At 40.1% G+C, this 20,870-nt stretch overlaps 1 non-coding gene and 1 pseudogene across 1 annotated transcript; both read right to left on the reverse strand.

Annotated features, from left to right (window-relative positions):
- Positions 1-7,522: 7,522 nt before the first annotated feature.
- LOC126032334 (small nucleolar RNA SNORA51) lies at positions 7,523-7,655 on the reverse strand. Its single transcript, XR_007503851.1, has one exon. It is a non-coding gene; the product is annotated as a small nucleolar RNA SNORA51 (small nucleolar RNA).
- An 8,832-nt stretch (positions 7,656-16,487) lies between these two features.
- LOC126027716 (ankyrin repeat domain-containing protein 13C-B-like) lies at positions 16,488-20,870 on the reverse strand (annotated as a pseudogene).

Genomic DNA, 20,870 nt, shown 5'->3' on the forward strand with positions numbered 1-20,870 from the left:
TCTTTTGCCCCACTCCCAAGAGTTTCACACAAGAGGACAGTAGACAGATATTTACAGTTCACACTCACAGTTGGGCCCCTCTGCACAGGCTTAGATTCGTGTCTTTTCCCCGCCTGATGTCCCAAGCAGGGAATCCAGCTTCTGCAGCAGTCTGCTGGCCGGTTTTTATGTTCTGAAGTCTAAAATTCTTAAGATAACTGAGGAGGGTAGAATTTGGTATTAGGGAAATGAAAAAGAATGGGAACCTATTATGCTGAGTGAAATAAGTCAGAGAAAATACACACAGAACTGTCTCTTCATTTATGGATTTTAAGAAAAATTAAAAAAAACATTTTTAAAAGAATTCCCAGAGATGTGGGCCAGAAGGACTGGCTCACGATATAAAGCTCACCACAAAGAGTGATTGATGAGTGCAGTTAGAGAAATAACTACACTGAGAACTATAATAACAATGTCAATGAGTGAGGGAAGTAGAAAATCTGTCTTGAATACAGGAGGTGGGCGCATTGGTGACGGGAATGTTGCACTGGTGAATGGGGGTGTTCTTTTTATGATTGAAACCCAACAGCAATCATGTTTATAATCACGGTGTTTAAATAAAGGTATTATTTATATTAAAAAAAAAAAGAGGGACAGAGCCATGGCACAGCAGTAGGGCGTTTGCCTTGCAAGTGGCTGACCTGAGTGAGCGTCACCAGATGTGGCCTAAAATCCAAAATAAAAAATAAAAATATTCAAGCATGGGAACCTGCTGGATGGCACAAAAATAGAGACATACTTGGTAGAAAGTGTTTGGAATGGGTGACAAGAAACCTTTAAGACCAGGTCTGCTCTCATTCTGAAGTTTTGGTTGTTTTTTTGTTTCGTTTTGGTTTTGGTTTTGAAGGGTTTGTTGTTGTTGTTGTTGTTGTTGTTGTTGTTTTCTGCATTTTAAATACTTCCTGCCCAATCTTTAGTAATATCTACAATATCAGCCACTGCTTTTGTGAGCAGTTTTGTTTTGCCAGGTTTACTGAAAGGAACTCAGAATGAGGACTAACCATGAGAAGAAAGTGACTCCTAGGAAATCCAAGGTTGTCTCATGTCTCTAAGTCTGAAAGGGTTTGAGTTACTCAATCTAGATCTTGAATCTGGAGATGGTAGATAACATTTGGGTTACACTTGCCAGTCAACAGCAACCATTCTTGCCCACATTTCAAATTCTCCTCTAGAACCCAAATTGTCACTGCCCATGCACAGTGAAATCATGTTCCCGTGTGACCTCCACTAGTCAGCACTCTAAATAACTATGTGGACAGATGATTCAAACTTCATTCAAATTTAAGGATGTGTGCAGAAGGTGAGAAGGTAGTAGCTGTGAACAGCTGAATATAATTCCTAGACATCTAAGAAAAGGTGGACAGCAAACATCTTTTGTGGTGACACAGAGCCACACTTGTGACTGTATTTCCTTCATTCTCAGATTAATTTTGCTGCAGGGTTAATTTTTTTTTACAGGACCTTGCTCTCTTTGTACGTACTTCTTCATGCTTCTTAGGTATATTTGTCTACCCACAGTTAGAAACTATATGTTTGCTAGCAAAAATTTTAAATGATTAAATTCCTCAAATGGAAGGTGAGGAGAGAGTGGGAAAAATTCTAAAATAGTGATGAAACTGATCTTTCCACGCAGCCAGTAGTAGTATAATATGTCAATTAAAAAATTAAAGAAAGTTCAAACAGAACCACACAACATAAACCATCTTGCTCCGCCTCACAAATGGAGGAGGAAATAATGGAGGGCACCAAGACCAAACAGTCACATGAACATTATGTAGAAATAAAAAAATATTCAAACATGAGCGCCAAATCCAAAGCCAACGAGAACAGAATCGATACCCAATCTACAACATGCTAGACAAAGAGGGAATCACTTATACTAGCAACCCTGGGTGGTAAAGAAGGGGGATATGGGATGCATGCTGGGAACAGGGGTGGAGGGAGGACAACATTGGTGGTGGGAACGCCCCTGATTCACTATCACTATGTACCTAAAATATTACTGTGAAAGATTTGTAATCCACTTTGATTAAAATAAAATAAAAATTACATAAGCCAAAAATATTTAAAAAGATAAAAAAATTTAAAAAATTAATTTATTGGTAATATTCTGGGTTTGGAGGTTTTGTTTTCAGTTTTAGTTCTAGGCTACACTAGAGGTGTTCAGTGCTTATTCTTCTGTCTCTATGGCCGAGGGTTGCACCTGGAGGTGCTCCAGAGACCAAATTTGGTGCAGGAATCTAATGTAAGTCAGTCACATACAAGGCAAGCACCTTAACCTCTTTACTACCTCTCCAGTACATTTATTTTTACATTCCAAAGACTTGGACTCAATAATAATGTGTAGTTCTTACATACATAAAGACCTGGATTTGACTCCCAACATAATGCATACAAAATTTCTTTACCTTATTGTAACTAATTTTGGGGGCCACACCCGGCGGTGCTCAGGGGTTACTCCTGGCTGTCTGCTCAGAAATAGCTCCTGGCAGGCACAGGGGACCATATGGGACACAGGGATTCGAACCAACCACCCTTGGTCCTGGATCGGCTGCTTGCAAGGCAAATGCCACTGTGCTATCTCTCCGGGCCCATAACTAATTTTTTAACTTCATTGGCAATAAGGGAAATAACTATAAGGACTAGGATGTAGGCTTTGCATACAGGAGACACAGTTTATATCCCTGGCACCACATGTTCCCCCATCCTTTACCTCCTACTGTCAAGAGTGACCCCTAAGCATTAAACCAGAAGTAGTCCCTCAGTACTTAGGCTATAACTCAAGAAAAAAATAAATAAAATAGAATAAAAATTGGTCATGGAAGGCCAGAAAGATAGAACAGTGGTCACGGTATGTGGCTTGCACTTGGGTGACCCACATTTGATTTTACGTATCTCATATGGACCCCGGAACACAGAGCAAGGAGTGATTCCTGAGCACAGAGCCAGGAGTAAACTCTGAGTACTGTCAAGTTTGACCTCTCATAAAATGGCCATGGGCTGGAGTTGTAGAAGATCCCATGACAGTATGCTTCAAGGGTGGAAAAACCCTATACTCAGCCAAGGAACTTTCCTTTCTAATTTGCCCAATACTTATGTGCCTATGAAAAGAGAAGGAAAAAGAAAAAAAAAGAGCCACACCAGTCCCTGCTTCCATTTTTTTAATTTTTGTTTTGTTTGTTTTGTTTTTCTCTTTCTTTCCTTCTTCTTTTAAATTTGTATTTATAGCTTCTAGATAGGGGCTCCTCCCCACTTTTTTTTCTTTTTCTTTTCAACAAAACCATAGAAATTGAATTATCTTGTTCTGCCTCATAACGTGAAGGGGAAAAAAATACCAGGGTCAAGCAGTCTCACAAACATTGACTGGAAATAAAAAATGATCAGACCTAAATACCCAACCCAAAGTCAACGAAAATAGAATCAAGAGACCCAAACCACAACAAGCTTTACACAAAAGGAACCTGTTACACCAGCAGTCCAGGGGGCTAAGGGTGTAGATATGAAATGCACTCTAGAAACAGGGGTAGTGGGGGCTCAACACTAGTTAGTGGTGGGAATTGCTCCAATTCACTGTCACTATGTACCTTAAACCTAACTGTGAAATACTTGTAATTTACATTGGTCTCAATAAAAATAAAATGGCCATTGGGAGGTTAGGCAATGACTCAGTGGTAAAGCACTTGCCTTGCAAATATAGGCTAATAGTTCAGTCCTCATGCTGCTGACTTGCACAAAGCATGATCCAGGCCATTCTGTTGTCTGTGATTCCCCCATACTAAAGTTTTTTCTTTTTCTTTTTCTTTTTGTTTTTGTTTTTGTTTTGGGCCACACCCTCTTGATGCTCAGGGGTTATTCCTGGCTAAGTGCTCAGAAATCGCCCCTGGCTTGGGGGGACCATATGGGACACTGGGGGATCGAACCACGGTCCTTCCTTGGCTAGCACTTGCAAGGAGTTTTTTTATTTTTCTATGCTGCAGCCCACATGGCAGTACTCAGGATTTACTTCTGGCTCTTCTGGCTAATGGACAAATTAGACACTATTGGTGGTGCTGGGGAATCAAGCATGATTGATCGCATGCAAGTCAAAAACCCAACCCTCTGTACAATTTCTCAGGCTCCTTGCAAGCCATCTCTGGCTACACCATGGCCAAGTGTGTGGAATACCATATAGTACTCTAGTGAGCACTATGACCAAGTGTGTGTGGGATCTTCAGTCATTCAAACAACAACAGATAAAAAGAAAGGCAGGGAGGATAAAGTATTTTTAATTGTCATAGATTTTGTTTACATGATATTATTTCTTGAAATCTAGCCTAAGAAACCATCCAAAAGAAGTTACACATAAATACATATGTACACCATAATTACATAAACACAAACATATGCATGTACACAATACATGCAAGTACATGTGTATACATAAACACACAAACATGTGTGTATTATGGTGTACATGAACATATGTACACCATAGTGAAGAGAAGCACAGCAGTAGCCAAACAGTGGGAAATTGGGAAAGAAATCACAGAATGACCATCAGATGAAATGAGATGCAGCAGTTCCTCAAGTGTTAGGAGGCAGACATCGTGTGAGGACTGAGATATCACATACAATATATAAAAAAAGATTGTATTGTAGCCATATAATGTCCCCTGAATGAGTGTCTGAGAAAAAAATTAAAAAAATTATTCTGGATCCTTAGTATGTGAGAGAAGCATTCTTCTTGTTGTCTCTATCACCAGCTTTTTATTCAATAAACTTACAATTTTAAGTTAGATTTTGGGGCAAAGAGGTAGCTCAGAACACATGCTTTGCATAGTGGAGCCCAAGTTCAGTCTCCAGCACTGCATGGTCCCCTGAACACCACTGGTTTTGACCTTCCTCCCACCAGAAAATTTTAGGTAACACTTATTATTTTAATTTGGGGAATTTTTTTTGGAGGGAGGGGACATAGGAAATCCAGAGATGTTTTGACTCTGCACTCAGGGATATAGGATGCTGGAAATCAAACCTATCAGCCACATGCTAAGCAAGCATCCTGCCTACTGTACCCCTAAATTCTGGACACCAAATTCTTGTTCTGAGATTATATCTGTCAGTGTTCAAGAGGGTACTCATGGCTAGATGATCCTTGTGGTGCTCTGGGGAACATGCAGTACTGGGAATTGAAACTAGGTCACCAGGGACTGGAAAGATAGTACAGTGGAACTTGGCTTCTACATGCCGACCCAAACTCAATCCCTGGCATCCCATATGGCCTAAGGACTTCCAGGAGTAATTTCTGAGTGCAGAGCCAAGAATAACTACTGAGTACTGCTTCATGAGACCCTGTCCCAAAATACTAGGACTCCATCATACAAAGCATATGTTATACATATTTGTTGTTTTGTTTTGTGGGCTAAAACCAGTGATGCTCAGGAGTTACTCCTGAATCTGCACTCAGGAATTAATTATTCCTAATAGTGTTTGGGAACCTTATGGGGTACTAGGGATTAAAACTGGATCTGGTGCATGCAAGGCAAAAACCCTACCCATATAACACCCTGATGACTTGGTAACAGCAACAACTTGCTTTCAGGGCAGGACTCCCTCCCTGCATTGCCACCTAATGGTGAGATGAAATGAGAAGATGCTTCTTGTCACCATGACTTTGACATCTGTACAAAAACCAGGATCTCTACCTACAGAAATCTGATTACAACAACTATGATTGTGAAGAACTTTTACTCGAACCACAGAGGAAGACTTAGTATGCCTAGAGCTTGTGGTTGGTTTTATGCCAGGATGCTTCATGGTAAGGGCTTCCTGTTTTTAGGCCAAAGGTTTTTTTCTTTCTATTTCCCCCCATATTTTGCTGTGCCTGTGCAAAAACAAAACAATAAAAAAAACCCTGCCACACACACCTTTTTTTTATTGTATTTTTAATCTCATCTTTTAAATTTGGGCTCTCAACTTTTTCATAGAACCTTGGGACACAGATTATTTTGTTTTTACTACATATTCCCGCATTTTTCTATAAAACTAAGAAGATAGAATCAAAGAAAATCTGGGGGTAAGGGGCCAAGTGATCTCGGATACATTGGTGGGGAAATAAATAAGGACAGAATTAATATCCTAGTTAGAGTCAATGATAATAGAATCAAGGGATCTAAACTTAACAATCTAAACTGAAAGGGGCCTGTTATATATTGGCAGGCCAGGGGGCAAAGGATGATGGTATAGGATGCACTCTGGGGCCATTGGTGGAGGGAGGTTGACACTGGGTGGAAGGGCTCTGACTCATTGTGTATCTCAAATTCAACTATGAAGGACTCTGTAAATCATAGTTATTTCAATAAAATAAAATTTAAATAAAATGAATGTGAAGGCTTTTCATATGTTTTTAAGAGACTCTAAAAATCAAAGCAATTCATGTGGAAATCTTCCCTTCTTTGATTGTTTGAAAAAATTTGATGATAAAAATATCTAGGTCTTATTTTTCAGGAAGAAAAACCACTTCACTGCACACATACCACCCGCGCAGTCATTTATCCACTTCAACCAAAGAAGGAGGCTTCTTCATTGCCCCAACATACATGAAGAAGAAACAGATATCCAGAGGGGTAAGTCTGATCCTCTGGCCCCACATAGCTGCCATAGCAAGGCTCCAACCCTGAGACCAGGTAGTCAGGCACACACAGTCATCTGCCACAGTCACTGGCCCCAATACTGGCAGAGCTCTTATGTGTAGAAAGCAAAAGAGTTCCTTTGGAAAAACTAAAGGACTTACCTGAACCTCCAGGATGTACATAAGAGGAGCAACAGAGGAGATAGCAGTGTCCTTAGTTCAAGCTCATTTAGAGAGAGGTGTCATCATGTCATTAGCTGCCCACAAACAGTAAGAAGCAGCCTGCCCACACTTCCCTCTTTCTGTTTATTTGAGAGCCCCCAGACGCTTACAGAAGGGAAACAATCCCTTTCAAAAGAAACTGATACCTAAGTCTACCCAGCAATCAGAATGTCCTCACAATCCCTGAGACCCTACAGGTCATCAGGTGATCATTTGGGTATGGAGGGACATTTAGAAGGGATCAGGTCCTGAGTAGAGACTTGGCAGTTAGGTAGCCAACAGTGTCCTCAGAGATGAGCCTGCCCTAAGCATTACCAGTTGTGGCCTAGAGTTCCAAAAGAATGACTGGACCTTGGCTTCTACCCAGAGACAGACCAGGCGAGAGAGCAGCTCCATATATGACAAGAACACATAGAGAGCAGCTCTCCAACCCATCGGAACTCTTTCCACTACGAGAGGAGGGCATGAAGTAAGGACAATTAATGTCTAGGTTTTTCCTGTGCAGTTGATGACCCACAGGTTAGGTTAGCTGATGTATCCCTGAGAGTGAAGACGAATGAAAGCATGCCCTCTGGTGGTCATTGATGGTGCTTTCCTCTTCTCAGGATTCTGGGCCAGTCCTTCAAAGGACTCGATATACCCCAAAACTTTTTTTTTTGTCCCCCAATTCACAATACAGACCAAGCAAAGGGCCTGGGTTCAGGTGAATATGGTGTGCATTTACTGCACCTCCTCTTTCTATACAGTCAGTGTAAAGAACACAACCTGTGGTAAGAATTGAGAGGCCCATACCCCAAAATTTCAAGAATACAGGAAACTTAGAGGGATTCTCTTTACCCAATTATTTAATCCCTGTATTGGCATCTTTTCTAGTTGCAAATGGCTACTTCTGTGATATTCTTTCACTAAGGCATCTGGGAGATGCTCAGGAGTCTTTTTGGGGATGGGAATTTAACCCAGGACTCCTACATGCAAAGCATGTAACTCATGAAACTATCTCCTGGACCCTGAGGGCAACATTGTTTACTTCTTAACAATCCCTGACCAGAAGAATTTGATAGCTTTTAATTTTTTAAATTCAGTTCTTAATTTATTTGGGACTGGTTATATGACCACCATTGCCAAAGTTTTTCATCATCTCAAACTAAAATTCTAGATTCACTCAGCATTAGCTTTCCTTTTTTTTTTTTTTTTTTTTTTTTTTTTTTTTGGTTTTTGGGCCACACCCAGTAACGCTCAGGGGTTACTCCTGGCTATGTGCTCAGAAGTTGCTCCTGGCTTAGGGGACCATATGGGACACCGGGGGATCGAACCGCGGTCCGTCCAAGGTTAGCGCAGGCAAGGCAGGCACCTTACCTTTAGCGCCACCGCCCGGCCCCAAAATACATTTTTTTTTCTTTTTTTTTTTTGGTTTTTGGGCCACACCCTGTGACACTCAGGGGTTACTCCTGGCTATGCGCTCAGAAGTTGCTCCTGGCTTCTTGGGGGACCATATGGGACGCCGGGGGATCGAACCGCGGTCCATCCTAGGCTAGCGCAGGCAAGGCAGGCACCTTACCTCCAGCGCCACCGCCCGGCCCCGTAGCATTAGCTTTCCTTATCCTCTCCTTAGCCTCATAAGCAACTTCTCCTTGAAAAGGGCCAAAGCATTTTCAAAATCTTCAAAATACAACAGTTTACCTCCAAATTAGTATATGAACTGCCATTTTCTAGATATACTTTTGAATGTTATCAATATAAAATATTTTAAAACTTTAAAGCATCCCCAAATCTTGACTTTGTCTTTTTGGTTACTTCCTCTAGCAAACATTCTTGTAGGTGACTCATGTGAATTGTGAAGGAGAAAGATGGTAGCCTGAAAATGTTTGCCTTGATACCCACCCAAAAGTTAAGTGCCTGAGAAAGTTTGGATTGTTGTAAGTTGCTTCTGAGTATTTTATCTCACCAACCCATGAGGCATCTTTCAAACACACTTGTGTTCTACTTGTTCTGCTTTATCTGGGAAATGATTTCTGCCACCCAATTTCTCTGGGAATTGTGGAACTCAGGCTGAAGTAGGGAATTACTCTTTGCAAGAAAATTAAAACCACTCCTAAATCTTGCCCAGGCTTTCCCGGGTCTGTTACCTTCTCTCACAGAAAAGACAATCAGGAAATAATAGTGAAGTAAAGAAATTTGTTTAGAGATCATGAGGAAAGAAAGAGAATTAACACCTTCAAAAGAGAATGTAGACTTCTTCAGAGAGTATCTTAGGTAGATGTGGGCCACACACACATCCTTGAATGGAAAGTACCTTGCTTGCCTTCACAGTATTGGTTTCATAGATTTTTGTCTCAAACTTCCCCCAATAGGGGTTTTCTACTTAGATAAGAACACATCGCTAATGGTGTTGTCAAAGGGAATAGCTTAAAATTTTTTGTGGTCCACCTTAATGTTTTTGTCACAAACCTTTTTTTGCCTACTAGAGCTTCTTTCCAGAGATGGTTCAGCCATTGCTGGACTGGTGCTGGTACCTGTTAGAATCTTACCAGACCTTAGTTCCTGCGTCCACAAAGTGGCCATCATGCTTTTTGGCTACTTCTAGGATTAGAGATAGAGTAACTTTCTTTTAATTTTATCTTGGTTTTATTACTTCCCCAGTATATAAGGGAACCCCATTGCTAGGGTTCCCCTATATACCTGCCTACTTCACCACATCTTAAAATTAAGCTTCACTGAAGGTCAGAGGACAAGTGATGAGAAACCAGATCATCACTATGGTCATATTACCTCCACCCACACCACCCTTAAAAGGGCCTCTTTCAGGTCTTAGGGGGCATGCTTTCTGGATGCAGGACTTTATTCATGTTTAATTTAAAATAATCTTCAAAGGGTCTGAAGAGGTAAAGGGGTAAAAGTAATTCTCTTATATCATACTAACCCCAGTTTAAATCCTTGACACTAGTTATGGTCCACTGAACACCACTAGAAGTCATTTCTGAGCACAAAGTCAGAAAAAAAAAAAAAAGCACCGCCAGGTGTGGCCCCAAAACAAAAACAAATTATAATTAAAAAACATCTTCCAGGAGCCAGAGAGATACAGTAGATAGAGTACTTGCCTTCCATGTAGTCAATCCAGGTTTAATCCCTGGCATCCACATGGTTTCCTAAGCACCACCAGGAGTGATCTCTGAAATCAGAACCTGAAATCTGCCAGGTATGGCCCCCTATTAAATTTTTTTTGTTTGTTTGTTTGTTTGTTTGTTTTTGGTTTTTTTGGTTTTTGGGCCACACCCGTTTGATGCTCAGGGGTTACTCCTGGCTATGTGCTCAGAAATCGCCCCTGGCTTGGGGGGACCATATGGGACACCGGGGATCGAACCGCGGTCCTTCCTTGGCTAGCGCTTGCAAGGCAGACACCTTACCTCCAGCGCCACCTACCCGGCCCCCTATTAAATTTTTTAATATTTTATTTTACTTATTAATCAATGAAAGAAGCAATTAATGCTATATTAAAATGTAACATAAATACTATTATTATATAATATAATAATATAGAGGCTATACTATTATATTATTAAATGTATTTATTTATTTATTTTATTTTGGTTTTTGGGCCACACCCAGAGATTCTCAGAGGTTACTCCTAGCTATGTGCTCAGAAATTGCTCCTGGCTGGGGGGACCATATAGGACACCTGGATCCATCCTGGATCAGCCACATGCAAGGAGCCCTATCATTATTAAGTTTATATTAATAAGTTTAAAAGACAATACAGGCTGAATATGTGGTTCAACAATAGAATTCATATCTTATTATGTCTGAAGTTCTAAATTTGATCCCTGTGCTACAGATGGGAAAAACAGCACCCAAAATTTTGGTTCCCCATATAACTCACAAGTTGTTGTAGGTCATATGACATTTAAAGAATTATTTAAATGTTGCAGATGGAGACTGGAGTGGTATAGAAGTGAAGTTGATTGCTTTGCGTATGCCCAATCCTGGTTCAATCCCTAGTAATGGATATAGATTCCAAGCACTTCTAGGAGTGATCCCTAAACACAAAGTCAGTAGTATGTCCTGAATATCACTAGGTATGACTCTCAAACCAGAAAACAATTATGTTGCAGAATGAGGACCATGAGATCCCCCTCAATACTGCCACCTTCCTTGCGAATTCCACTTTAATCACCTAGAGAATGCTTTGGAGATAGGTTAAGACTGATAAATTCTGTAAGTATCTGCATGGATTGGACACTAGTATCTTATCAGTCCCGCAAGACAGTAGTCAAGTTGTACCATTTGTCCACTGGATCTGCAAAACACAAAAGTTGATCCCACAATCTAAGTTTTGAGGCTGCTGTATATTTAGGTTGGAGTGATTTTCCACTACAGTTTCTCTGAGAAGAAAGGAAAGTCAGTTCTAACCTTGGCTCATGTTATTTAGAATCATCAATTTCCCTTACAGAAATGAATTTCAAGAGAAGATAAATAGTGAAGTAAAGTCGTTTTATTTAGAGAATGTGAGGAGAGAAGAGAAAGAGAAAGAATCCATAGAGAACACATGCTTCTCCAGAGGGAGAAAAATGAACATAACATCTCAAGTTAAGGTGTAGGCAGAGAATGTTTCCAACATTTTACAATTTGGTGGTTTTATAGTAGTTTTTTTTTTTTTTCCAAAACTGTTCTACAATTATTCCGATGTGGCCAAAGGGAAGAACCTGGTCCTTTCCATAATCTTAACATGATCTTTTGTTTTTCTCCAAGCTTCTTTTCATAAAGGGCCCCTTCTCTAAATGGTGCGTCAGTTTCTGGGTGGCACCTCATTTTTTCTCAGTTCAAAGACAGGTATTTCATCTCAGGGTTAATTCAGAACTGGTGACTAAGCAATTCCTTTAACTTGATATTATCTCTTTCTTTAAAAACAAAAAGGTGTTCCTCCTTGTCTATCTCTATCACCTGGCAAGAAAGAAAGAAGAAAAGAAGCAAGGAAGGAAGGAAAATATAAATAAATATATTTGGAGTTTGGCAATATAGTATAAAAATTAAGGCAATTGTCTTGCATGTGGCTGGCCCTGTGTTGATCTCTGTCACTGCAGTGTCCTGTGTATAGCACCCAATCAGATAGCTCCCTAGTACCACTGGCTGTGGCTACCCTCCCCCAAGAACAGACACATTTATATATTATACATATTTAAATAAATGTAAACACAACATTTTTTATGGGAAAAACCTAGTAGTGCTCAAGGCTCACTTCTGGCTCTGTGCTCAGAGATCACTCCTGGTAGAGTTTGGAAGACTATATAGGGTGCCAGGGATTGAACCGAGGCTGGCTGCATGCAAGGCAAGTGTGCTACCATCTGTATTATAGCTCCAGCCAGTATATCTTTTTTTTTTCCATAGAATGATGTGGTGAAAAGAAAAGTCAATTTCACAGGCTTCAGAAGAATGGGCATTCTCCATTCACCCCTGTTCTAGGGAAGACATCTACAAAACATCCAAGGTTGTCTATAACATCGCCTAGAGGCAATCCTCTACCAGGGAAGACCCTACAGCTGCTCTGACATGGATCTACTCAAAAGAGACTTCCCTTAACACTGAAAAGACTTAACAAGAACAATGACCTCCTTACTGGACAGGGCTTGCTGTATTGCCCCTAAATTGTGAGGTGAAACTAGAAGATACTCCACACCAGCCTGACGTCAATGTAGGATGTGCAGATTCCAGGATCTTTAATACAGAAATCTGATGCCAACAATAGGACTGTGTGAAAAATAAAACTGTATTGGCACTACAGACAATGACTTGGATTGAATAAACTAGTTTGCCTGGAGCCTAGAGTTGGTCTTATGCCAGGAAACTTCAGGGGTAGGGTCTCCTTGTATTTAGACCAAGGCTATTCCTTTCTATGACCCCCATATTTTGGTGGGCCTATGCAAACAATATTTGCCACTCTAACACCGTTTTATTGTGCCCTTTTGAATAACCCCCCAAAAAAAAACCTCTTAAACTTTTGATGTTAACTTAAACTAATATGTATATGCATGAATATATAAAAATACTATGCCTTCAAAGTTAAGGAGTCACATAAATCTCATGGCTTTACGTTGCTTTGTGTACTGCTAAGAAATGTTATAATGTCTTACAATCTGGGGACTTGTGGACAAAGTAATTGTACATGGGTTCTGCCTTATTTTTCTTAATGTTTTTTTGACTGTACGTTCAATATTTAGGCGTCAGCAAGAGAACTTCTTCTGAGAACTCTGTTTATGGGCGATAGTTCTTTCACTGTAACTTTACCTTGTCCTCTTTGCATCATTGTTTCTCAATAAAATTGGTGGTGGGAATCCTGAAAAAAAAAAGAAAAGAAAAGAAAAGTCAATTTAATTTTTACAGGATGGGACACAATTTCCATACCAATAGACAAAATTTGTGTTCAAATTCTTAATCTACTCATACAGAAAAATGGGGTTAGAAATTTCTGAGTTCTAGACACTTTGACAAAGAAGAAATACAAATGGCCAAAAGACACATGAAAAAGTGCTCCACATCACTAATCATCAGGGAGATGCAAATCAAAACAACGATGAGATACCACCTCACACCACAGAGAATGGCACACATCACAAAGAATGAGAATAAACAGTGTTGGAGGGGATGTGGAGAGAAAGGAACTCTTATCCACTGCTGGTGGGAATGCCGTCTAGTTCAACCTTTATGGAAAGCAATATGGAGATTCCTCCAAAAACTTGAAATCGAGCTCCCATATGATCCAACTATACCACTCCTAGGAATATACCCTAGGAACACAAAAATACAATACAAAAACCCCTTCCTTACACCTATATTCATTGCAGCACTATTTACCATAGCAAGACTCTGGAAACAACCAAGATGCCCTTCAACAGATGAATGGCTAAAGAAACTGTGGTACATATACACAATGGAATATTATGCAGCTGTCAGGAGAGATGAAGTCATGAAATTTTCCTATACATGGATGTACACGGAATCTATTATGCTGAGTGAAATAAGTCAGAGAGAGAGAGAAAAACGCAGAATGGTCTCACTCATCTATGGGTTTTAAGAAAAATGAAAGACATTCTTGCAATAATAATTTTCAGACACAAAAGACAAAAGAGCTGGAAGTTCCAGCTCACCACAGGAAGCTCACCACAAAGAGTGATGAGTTTAGTTAGAGAAATAACTACATTTTGAACTGTCCTAATAATGAGAATGTATGAGGGAAATGGAGAGCCTGTTTAGAGTACAGGCGGGGGTCGGGTGGGGAGGAGGGAGACTTGGGACATTGGTGATGGGAATGTTGCACTGGTGATGGGTGGTGTTCTTTACATGACTGAAACCCAAACACAATCATGTATGTAATCAAGGTGTTTAAATAAAAAAAAAAAGAAATTTCTGAGTTCTGTCCTATAGATCAAGTTAAATAATGGTGAGATGTACAGTTACAAAGGTGTTCATGATTGAGTTTTAGTCTTACAATGTCCAACACCCATTGTTCACCAGTGGACATTTCCCACCACCAATGTCCCCAGTTTCCTTCTGCCCTACCCGCTGCCCTCTCCTCTGCCTGCCTTTGTGACAAACATTTTTCTTCTCTCTCCCTTTTCATTTTAGATACTGTGGTTTACACTATTGTTATTAAAGGGTATTATGCATATCACTTTATCTCCTTTCAGCATACAGTTCATGTCTAGAGTCATTATTTCCAACTATAATTGTCATAGTGGTTCCATTCTCTGCCCTAACTACATTCCCCCACTATTTGTGGCAAGCTTTCTACCATGGACTGGTCCTCCTGGACTTCATCTCTATTTTCTTTATATATTAATACTAGGTTATTTTTATATCCCATAAAGAGTGTGATCATTCTATGTCTAGTTCTCTCCCTCTGACTCATTTCACTCAGCATAATGCTCTCCATATCCATCCACATATAAGCAAATCATGACTTCATTTTTCCTAATAGCTGCATAGTATCCATTGTGTAGATGTACCATGGTTGTTTTGTTTTTTGTTTTGTTTTTTTTATCCACTCGTCTATTCTAGGACACTTGGATTGTTTCCATATTCTGGCTATTGTGAATAGTGCTGGAATGAATTAGGAACGCAGATGCCTTTTCAAGATCAGGACTTCTTAAACTTTCCCATTTACCCTCCCTCGGTGTGTGTGTAGTTGGGGGCTTCTAAGCAGGAAGGAGGGGTCTTTGAGGCCACTCCCAGTGATACTAAGCCAAAGTTAGTCAGCATTTCCATTCTAGGGCCCACAGCTGCAATGTTGTTTGAGTCCTGTGGTTCTGAGAACCACCAGAGCAACTTTGGCAGTGTTTGGAGGCTTTCGGGATTACACTGGTGATGCTCAGGAAGCTATGTGATGCTGGGGATCAAACCCAGATTGGATTATACCAATTTATGTACAATTTCCTTGCCTCTCAAGACTACTTTTCATCAAAGAAATGTAATATGGGTGAGTGATACCAGAAACACTTTTGCTTTCTGTGTGGTGGAGTTTGAATTACATTTTGATTATAGTGCATTCAGTAACTTTTAACCTTTTGCCTTGTTCATCTTTTATTTGTTTTGGTTTTTTTTTTTTTTTTTTTTTTTTTTTTGCAATTTCCACCTTTAGTTACCAGTTTAGACCCACTGTTTAAGAAGCTAGGCACTAGAGCTTAGATAATACATAAGTTTTTCTCTGAAACATTAATGTTTTCTTATTGGAGAGATGAGATGTTAAGACAAAGAAACTGAAAAAAAAGAAAAGGGGCTGAGATAAATGGCTTGGGGTTTCAAGCCCCTGCCTTGCAAGTGTATGATTACAAGTTCAAATCCTCAATGTCCCATATGTTCTGAGTATACAACCATGGGTCAAGCCTGCCAGGCCTGTGGTCTCTGACCTCTGGCACAGGTGATTTCCAGCAGCATAGTAGCCAAGTGTGTGTAACCATCAAAACAAAGGGGCAGACCACTATGAAGCACCATAACTTAAAAGATGTTTGGAGTTTTAGAGATAGTGCCATGGGTAAGATGCTTGCATTGCACATGGCCAACCCAGGTTTGATATGCGGAACTGCGTTTTCCACTGTGCCCCACCTGAACAGAAACAGGAGAAAGCCCTAAGCATGACAAAAATCAGATGAGATCCAGCATGTTCAGGGTGGTATGGTCAAAAAAAACAAAACAACCTGTGAGTTACATAACAAGGAAGTAGAGATAAGCATGTGTGAGCAGCCTAGCAACACCCCCAGGAGTGATCACAATCATAACTTGTATCTTAGCTAAGTGTGGTGAGCACGTTCACTACAGCTGAATGAGCACCAGCATTGCGTGTGTGAGCACCACAATCTGGTATGGCAAGCACCACAGTCAGGCATGTGTACAATACCTGGTCAATGCAGCCACATCACAACAATGAAGGGGAGGAGAGGGAAATAAAAAAGAGACAAAAAGAAAAACAAAGATCAGGTCACTTAGGTTTATGAGAGAGAAAGGATATCAGAAGTAATTTGTGGACCAAGAGCAAGGAACTTTATTTTTGATGCTAGAGCTCCATTTGTTCAATTATTGTTCATTGCCTGGTTCCATGTTGAACCTAATGTAAAAGACAGAAGAACATACTTCAGAGTTCTTGACCCAGAGGAGTTTTTCCATTTTCAGCAGGAAATGGAAATATATATATATTTCCATATATATATATATATATATATATACTTCCCAGATAATGGTGTTCTAAGGGGGAGGACTAAGGCTCTTCAAACCAGCTCAAAATTTGATTCATAATGTTTCCACCTTTACTTAAGTTCTCCATAATGACCTTATTTCAAAGATTTCTTCTTCAATGAGATGTTCTCTTCTTTTTCTTGAAAAAAGTCTGCCCAAAAGTTTCCTACTTTTTCAGTTTTATCTTCCCAAAAGAGCCATCCTGTTTAGGCACATGTGAAAGAAATTAATTTGGTTGATAAAGATGCGAAATGAATATCACTATTTATCAAAATATCAACCTCTTCTTCTGTTTCCATCTCTGATTCCTCATGGTATACTCGCTGGAAAACTTTTTGTTCATTGTCTAATATTACTAAAGATAAAGAGGGTGCCGCATTCCCACTGAAAATGAAGCTTAGATCCCCTTGGTGGCACTTCATGTCAGTAAAATCTATAAGAGTAGTGTCAAGCCCGATTTAGATACCTACACCTACATGCATCAGAAGGCAGAATTCGGGAAAGTACAGACACCCAGCTTTGAAAAATCCCAGTGAAGTTCTACATAAAAGTCACCAAGCTCTTTCAGTGCTTTTAATAATCGAAGTTGCTTTCCATTAACACTTTCCCTGGATTGCTAGCTTCCTTAGGAGAACTTTAGTCATCTGTCTATCTCCACAGCTGATGGCTTCCACCATTGAACTCCATCCCTCAGCAAATTTCACTGACACTGAAGCATTGCGAGCCAATAGTAAGTGGCCACATTCTTCATTTCCGAACATCACAGGAGTGTTTCCGTGATTATCTTTCTGCCCAATATTGCGCCTGCAAATGAGCAAAGATAGTCACTGCAGATCCCCTTGAAGATACTTTCTCTATGAAAAGTGGAAGAACACAGAAGAAGCTCACAAAGGAAAAAGGTTTCTTGCTATTTAAAGATTTTTGTTTGAATAAAATTAATGAAGCTATACCTCAGGTGAAGTTTTATGAAAAGTCATTCTCAAAGCAAGCTGAACATGTCCAAATTCACCTAGCCAAGAAATAAGTGACATCAACTCTTTTTCAGGAATGACATAGTGAAAGAAAAATCGAGACTAGGGGCCAGAGAGATAGCATGGAGGTAGGGCATTTGCCTTAACATGCAGAAGGGCAGTGTTCAAAACCCGGCATCCCATATGGTCCCCTGAGGCTGCCAGGAGCAATTTCTGATTGTAGAGCTAGGAGAAACCACTAAGCGCTGCCGAGTATAACCCAAAACCAGAAAAAAAAATTCAGACTACAGGCATATTCAAGGTGGAAATAACTCACCATACAAGTGGAAACATAGATAAACAGATGGGACTATATTAAGCTAAGAAGCTTCTGTACCTCAAAGGAAATAGTGCCTAGGATACAAAAGCCACCCACAGAATGGGAGAAACTATTCACCCAATACCCATCAGACAAGGGACTAATATCTAAGATATACAAGTAACTGACAAAATTTAACAAGAAAAAAAAATCTAATCCCATCAAAAAAATGGGAAGAAGGAATGAACAGTTTCTCAAAGAAGAAATAGAAATGGCCAAAAGGCTCATGAAAAAATGTTCCACATCACTAATTATCAAGGAGGTGCAAATCAAAACAACAATAAGATACCATCTCACACCACAGAAACTGGCACACATTCACAAAGAACAAGAACAATCAGTGCTGGCAGGGATGTGGGGAGAAAGGAACTCTCATTCTGGAGAGCAATATGGAGATTCCTCAAAAAAACTGGAAATTGAGCTCCCATATGATCCAGCTATACCATTCCTAGGGATATACCCTAGGAACACAAAAATGTGATACAAAAAGCCCTTCCTCACATATCGCAGCACTATTTACAATAGCCAGACTCTAGAAACAACCAAGATGCCCTTCAACAGACGAATGGCTAAAGAAACTGTGGAACACATACACATAGAATATTATGCAGCTGTCGGGAGAGATGATGTCATGAAATTTTCCTATACATGGATGGACATGGAAACTTTATGCTGAGTAAAATAAATCAGAGGGAGAGAGAGAGAGAGAGAGAGAGAGAGAGAGAGAGAGAGAGAGAGAGAGAGAGAGTTTTAAAAAATTAAAGACATTATTGTAATAATGCCCAGCGATGAGGGCCAGAAGGACTGGCTCACGATATGAGGCTCACCTCAAGGAGAGATGAGTGCAGTTAGAGAAATAATATACTAACAACTACCAAGACAATGTTAATGAATGAGAGAAGTAGAATGCCTGTTTCATATCCAGGCAGGGTATGTGGGAGGAGAGTGTTAGATGGGAATGTTGCACTGGTGAAGGAGAGGGGTGTCCTTTTTGTGACTGAAACCCATCTACAGTCTTATAGATTTGTAATCACGGTGTTTAAATAAAGATATTATTTTTTAAAAAAGTAATTTGATGCCAAATAGTACAGTGAATAGGGCACTGGCATTGCACATGACCAACCCAGGTTTGATTCATGCATATTATGTGATCCTCAAGCCCATAATGACTCCAAAATTAGAGCCAGTAGTGAACCCTCTCAAAAAAAGTTAATCACCTTGAGCCCGAAAGACAGAACAGAGGGTAAGGTGCTTGCATTGCAAACAGGTGACCCAGGTTTGATCCTCAGTATCACTACATATCATCCCTCTATCGCAATCAGGAGTAAACCTTAACACAGAGAAAGGAGTTAGCATTGGGTGGGGCTCCTAAATTAAAATGAAATGTAAATAAGTAAATGCACACATAAATAAAAGTTACTATCTTAGGATCAGAGAGATAGTTCAAAGGGCTGAACACAGTTTTATATGCAGGATTACTGTATTACTTAAAATGACCCTTCAAAAACAGAGCAGGAAGTAGTAGACCACTGAGTGTGGACCTGAAAACAAGCAATATTTTTTTTAATTACAGTGTTGCAACCAGATAGATATACAGCAGGGGGGGCAATTGCCTTACATGTGGCCCACTCAGATTCAATCTCTGCCAGAAGTGATCCCTGAACAAGTCAGGAATAAAATGCTGAGAACAACCAGGTTTGACCCAAAACAAACAAATAAAAGACCAAACTATTACAGTGTTGGTGCTGTTAACTGCTGTCTTCACCTCCATTTCAGTGTCAATTTCCTCCAGGAATTATCAATAAAAAATTATAAAATTGGGACTAGAGTGATAGTACCACCAGGACTGAACCCTGAGCACATAACCAGGAGTAGGCCCTGAGCAACTTCCATGTGGGAAAAAAAAAAAAAAGAGGAAGTAAAGAAAAGAAAAGGTAAAATTACTAAAATCTGGAAATATTCTCTCTTAAAGCACCAGATGGCACCTTTCACCTCCACAATGAATAGCTGTTAAACCAAACAAGAGGATTCTATATAGAAGACTGAAAGCCCAGCTCCCTCTTCTCACCCAGGAGATGTGCAGAATTCAGAAATCCAAGTTCCCCGGTGAAGAAAGAAACAGAGGGAAGTAGATATTGCTGGAGAGTTGAAAGGTTGAGGAAAGGAGATCCTGACAAGACATCTCTCTCTTCAAGACTTTTACCAGATAGGTCCAATTTTGTTTTTGTTACACCTCCTTTTTGTACAAAATTTCCCACTAAAAATTAATTTATCAGGGGCCGGAGAGATAGCACAGTGGTAAGGGCATTTGCCTTGCAAGCAACCTATCCAGGGCGGAGGTTGGTTCGAATCCTGGCATCCCATATGGTCCCCCGTGCTTGCCAGGAGTGATTTCTGAGCATAGAGCCAGGAGTAACCCCTGAGCATTGCCGGGTGTGACCCAAAAACAAAAACAAAAACAAAATTAATTGATCAACAGCACAGAACCCAAAGCAATAAGAAATTTAAAACAGGGCCCGGAGAGATAGCATGGAGGTAAGGTGTTTGCCTTTCATGCAGGAGGTCATCAGTTCGAATCCCGGTGTCCCATATGGTCCCCCGTGCCTGCCAGGAGCAATTTCTGAGCATGGAGCCAGGAATAACCCCTGAGCGCTGCCGGGTGTGACCCAAAAACCACAAAAAAAAAAAATTTAAAACAGAGAAAAGACTTGGATTGATCTTTCTCCAAAGATCAAAAAACAACCAGCAATCAGAAAAAGATGCTCAACATCACTTATTGTTTAGAGAAATGGAAATAGAATCACAATGAGATACCAACTCATACTCATTAGAGTGTCTACTAAAACAAAGCAAAACACAAAACAAAAGTGTTGATGAGGATGTGGAAAAAACTGGAGTCATTGTCCCCTGTTGATGAGTAAGTAAAATGATGAAGCCACTAACCTTGGGACAT

This window comes from Suncus etruscus, chromosome 1 (genome assembly GCF_024139225.1).
Source record: "Suncus etruscus isolate mSunEtr1 chromosome 1, mSunEtr1.pri.cur, whole genome shotgun sequence".
In the NCBI taxonomy this organism is placed as follows: Eukaryota; Metazoa; Chordata; class Mammalia; order Eulipotyphla; family Soricidae; genus Suncus; species Suncus etruscus.